This window comes from Urocampus carinirostris, chromosome 18 (assembly GCF_059441175.1).
Source record: "Urocampus carinirostris isolate Australia breed hairy pipefish chromosome 18, RoL_Ucar_1.0, whole genome shotgun sequence".
Classification (NCBI taxonomy): Eukaryota; Metazoa; Chordata; class Actinopteri; order Syngnathiformes; family Syngnathidae; genus Urocampus; species Urocampus carinirostris.
Genome location: NC_142366.1, coordinates 3,073,886 through 3,078,836, shown reverse-complemented (window position 1 = coordinate 3,078,836; position 4,951 = coordinate 3,073,886). Strand labels below are relative to the sequence as shown.

General features: G+C 40.6%; 1 protein-coding gene across 1 annotated transcript in view; it reads right to left on the bottom strand.

Moving 5' to 3' along the window:
* Nucleotides 1-1,499: 1,499 nt before the first annotated feature.
* The window catches only part of LOC148348030 (uncharacterized), a 49,476-nt gene continuing 46,024 nt past the window's right edge, over nt 1,500-4,951 (bottom strand). The window contains exon 16 of the mRNA XM_088322118.1: nt 1,500-4,951. This exon is cut by the window's right edge and continues 486 nt beyond it. The gene's annotated coding sequence lies outside the window, so the exon portion shown is untranslated.

Genomic DNA, 4,951 nt, shown 5'->3' with positions numbered 1-4,951 from the left:
TATCATTCCATCACTCCAGTGATACTAATTTAAAACGTAATAAAAAAATAAACAATAACATTTTTATACTAAGTATCAAATTTTAACGATAAAAAATCCCAACATTTGTTCATGCATTCAGATGTTTTTTGTTTCACTTTGAATAACATTTCTTTGAACCATTTTTTTACGTGACATTTTTATTTTGCCCTAGTGTAGCTTGGAAAAAAAAACACCTGACTGACCATGCTTGTGTGAATATTCCATTAATTTATATTTTACAGGTTATATGTGTGCATCTGAAGTGTGTTTAGTAGTCGTGTGTGTGTCAGAGAGAGGAAGAGAATTAGATAGTCAGAAAAAGTGTGTGTGTGCGTGTGTGTAAGATGAGATGAGAGAGAGGTGCTTTTGTGTGGAGGTGTTATGTGACCTCCAGGGTAGTTGCTGTGTTAGCTCTGGCTAAGGTGCATTTGATGTGTGTATTGAGGGTGGACACTTTCCTTGAAATCAACACAACAACAATACTTGTTGTACTGTAAAGAGGAGTGTGTTATGGATAATAATGTTTTTAATAGTGTGTGTCTGTCATGGCAGGTCAGTGCGCGGTGTGACTCTTTGATTCTCACAGTTAAACATTTAGTCTTTTTATGTCAAACTTGTTCGTCACCCCTGCCCCAGTGTCTTGTAATATGAACCTATTTAATATGTATATTCGTAGGATGTTATATATAAAGTTATAAACACACAGAAGATCTAGTGAGACACAATTATTAAGGAACTGGAAAGGGTAAGATGAAATAAGCATATGCTTCTTAATATTCCTTTTCGTACATGTTACGTCAACATTTTTTTATTTCTTTATTTTTCGTTATGTTCGAAAAAAAGTTTAATTTATTTATTCAATATTGATTGGCACGATTAAAACAAAAAAGCAATCATAGTCTTTATGAAGCGCTTATCAAGACATATGCAAACGTAACACCAAATAAAGCCTACTTGTATACAACTAGTCGTGATTGTGAATATCATAGCGTTTAGCTACATTGGATCACATACAGTGTTGGTCCTCTTTGCAGATATCTTAGTAAACTTACATTGACTATGATTGTTTTTGTTTTGTTTTAATCACGCCGATCATAATTTATTAAAGACATTATACAGACTACAATCGCGACAAAAGTTGTCAGAAGTGCAGCATTAAGAATCATAGTTAACGCAAGGGGTTTCAGATTTTGCAGGGGAGTTGGATTCAGGCAAAACACTATCATAACGCGAACCCAGAGTATTGATTGACATTATAAGACCAAGCAGACTTTCCACACAGGCTTAAGATCTTACCTTTAGACCAGATTATCGACGGCAGAATTAATGGAAACTTTCGCCTGCTTGGAAAAACGGCAGGCTTTCTTCACAAAAAGACAGAACGATGAAGCAAAAAGATGACAATCAATGGAGATGTTCGATGACAACCGAAACATTTGAAAAACATTGAGATCTAGACAAAAAAAAAACAACAATCGTTGAATCATTAATTTATGTGTCCAGCGACTTTTTACATTTTAACATTTTTATTCTTTGTGTAGGAAGCATGGCAGAACAGTGGTTAACGCGTGTGTGGCACAGTTTTGAGGTAATGGGATCAAACCTTCTTGTGTGAAGTTTGCATGTTCTCCCCGTGCTTGTGTGGGTTTACTCCGGGCACTCCGGTTTTACCCCACATTCCAAAAACATGCATGTACGTTAATTGGCCAACCCAAATTATCCCTAGGTGTGAATGAGTGAGTGAGTTGTCTGTCTGTGTATATATACTGTGGCTGGTAACCAGTTCAGGGTGTCCCCTGCCCACTGCCCGATTGCTGGGATGGCTCCCGCACCCCCGCAGCAATACTGCCCCATTGGCTAAACAGTGTAGATCATGGATAGATGTTCATTGTTTTTTTTTAACTGTTCTTGTTTAATAAAGCTTTGTATTTTACACTGTACACCGACCAAGCGTCTTCTTTTGCCCGTACATGTCCACTTTTTAATGCCATCTGGGGTGCCTGTCGGGTTTTACAAATTCATGAAAATGTCCGGTTTTAATTACTTTTCACATGCCCAATTTGCGTGTGGTGAAATTGACTGACACTTTGCATGGAATACGACGCCACTGGGTTGCCTGTGATGTATTCCCTGGGACCCTGCCTAGCGGTTGGTTCTGCTGTGCTAAGTAACAAAGAACGAGAATGCCTAAGTGCATTTTCACAGATGAGCTGCAAAAGACATTCCCCACATACTGTCCTGGTCGAAACAAATGGGAGGCAGTGTACCATGTGCGAAGCTGGCACATATGTTTAAGTTTCTATCAAAGGTGCCGGAGATCCAACAGGTCACACGGACACAGAGGGACTACTAGCATAAAAGCGCAGCGATTAACTTGTTAAGGGATGTGACCAGTCCTGTGCCGATGTGCAAGGCCTGTACAGTGCATGTCTGGAGTATCTGGAGAAGTGGATTACTCCAATGGGAGAGTTCTCAACATTTGTGTGTATGGATCTGAGTGAGCCACCAGATTGGAATGATGTGGAGGCCTGCATCCTGTACCTAGGAGAAAAGGGGGTGCCAATTGTTAATGTGAAGTGTTTAGGCCAGGTCACCAATCTGAGGAAATTCACTGAAAGGTTTAGTGGCTTGCAGGTGCACCACAAGTGGACACAATATTTTGAGAAGGGCAAAAGCATTGCACGGTATTCAAAACTCCAGAATTTTGCACAATTTGTCTTTGCACTTCCTTCTCAAAATGCCAATGTTGAGAGGGTTTTCTCATTGATGCAGTCAGTGGACCAATGAGAGGAACAGGATTTCTGTTGAGTCATTGAAGGGGATTCTATTTGTGCTATACAATTTCAAAGACACTTCTTGCAAAGACTTTCATGCTTATTTATCAACCAAAAACTGCTGGAAAAGATCAGCTCTACAGCAAAATATAAATGGGCAGACAAGGAAGATGAAGAAAAGCAAGAAAAAAACAGTAGATTGGGGTTCCATACAAACATTTCATTTTGTTGAAATGGTTCTTCTGGTGCAGTTTTTGCAGGTCCTGAATTTACATACACCAGTCCATTCCTTACTGTTGTCGGCCCAGTTCTTTTTAGGTCTTGCTCCCCCTTTCTGCCTCTTTTGTATTTTTAGCCTTATTTCTTGTTTTATTTGTACTATGTGGTATATTTATGAACATTTCAACATTAATGTGGGCAGCACGGCGGCGCGGTGGTTAGCGACACAGTTCTTAGGTCATGGGTTCAAATCCAGCTACCAAACTTCCTGTGCGGAGTTTGCATGTTCTCCCCGTGCTTGCGTGGGTTTCCTCCGGGCACTCCGGTTCCCTCCCACATTCCAGAAAAAAACATGTATGTCAGGTTAATTGGCCGGTCCGAATTGTCCCTAGGTGTGAATGAGCGAGCGAATTGTCTGTTCCTGTGTGCCCTGCGACTGGCTGGCAACCAGTTCAGGGTGTCCCCTGCCCACTGCCCGGAGATGGCTGGGATGGGCTCCAGCACCCCCGCGACCCTACTGAGGATAAGCGGTGCAAATAATGGATGGATGGCTGGATCAACATTAATGTACCAAAGGGCAGTTGAAGTTGATTTGTTGCGGATTCGGTTGCATTTGATGACCTTTGAAAACATAAATCCTGTTTCATTTAATTTCAATGGGAAAACGTGTTTCGATTTACAAAGGTTTCATGATACAACATCACTGCTGGAACCAATTATAAATTCGTAAGTAGAGGTTCCAATATACTGCTTTATACTGTAATCCATTTTTTTAATCAAAGTTAAGGGGGGAGGGAACTCCCGGGGACATGCACTCTTGCAGCACGTTGAAAGGAGATAATGGATTGCTGCTGCACAGGTGCTGTTTCTTTTAGGCTGAAAGAATGGGCGGATGACAAATTTGCACTCTACGCACCTGATCTCAACAATAGTAGTTAACAGAGGACAAGGGATCGCAGCTAATTTCTAGAAAAAATGCTCTCTGAGTTTTTTCAATTGAAAAGAAGAAGAGGAATCCTGCAACCATTCATAACCAATTGACATCAATTGTTTAGTGCGAACAAAATCTGTGAATTATAATTGACAAATAGTCACATGAAATCAAAATGCACATTTCTACCAACATTTTTAATACTTGTGATCTGGTGTGAACATTCATGCAGTTTGCATCTTGAGGGTAACCAAGCAGGAAAGCTATATTTTATTAGTAGATTGGGGTTCTATACAAACATTTTCCTTTTGTTGAAATTGTTCTTTATGTGCAGAGGTCCTGATTATATATATATATTAGAGAGAAGACCCTGGCATGGCAAGATAAAAAAAAAATATATATAGAGTACTACACATGTGTACTTTACGTGGATATGATGAAATATAAATCACAGTTCACGGATCCCTTAACTCCATGGGTCGTCGGGGCACCAATGAGGACGCAACTCTAGACAGCCTTCTTCACTGTTGACGGTCCTTGGCCTGTTTTTGGGTTGTTGCAAAGTTGGTACCAGTCCATTCCTTAATGTTGTCAGCCCAGTTCTTTTTCAGTCTTCCTCTCCCTGCCCCCTTGGACTGTGCCCTGGAGAATTATCAGGGTCAGTCCTGAGAGGCAAAATGCCAATGTTTTACCCCTGGTGTTATATCACCTAAACTGGTTAAGTGGAGTGGCGAGTGGATGCAGAGGGAGCGGGTAGACGAAACTTCTGCTTGCATGGCTTTTCATGTTCTTTAATCGCCTCCTTATTTCAGGTGATGGTCCCAATCTTCGATGTACATAGCCATTCAGCTTAGCGAGAGTAGCCATTCGTGGGCCTTCTTCATATTTCTTGAGAAGTGTATGCTTCAGTTCAATGGCTATCATGTTTGCTTCTCATTTTGGCATCACACCAAGCCATCGCGAAAATATACAGGACAAATATAATTTGATATTGATGTGGTGTAGC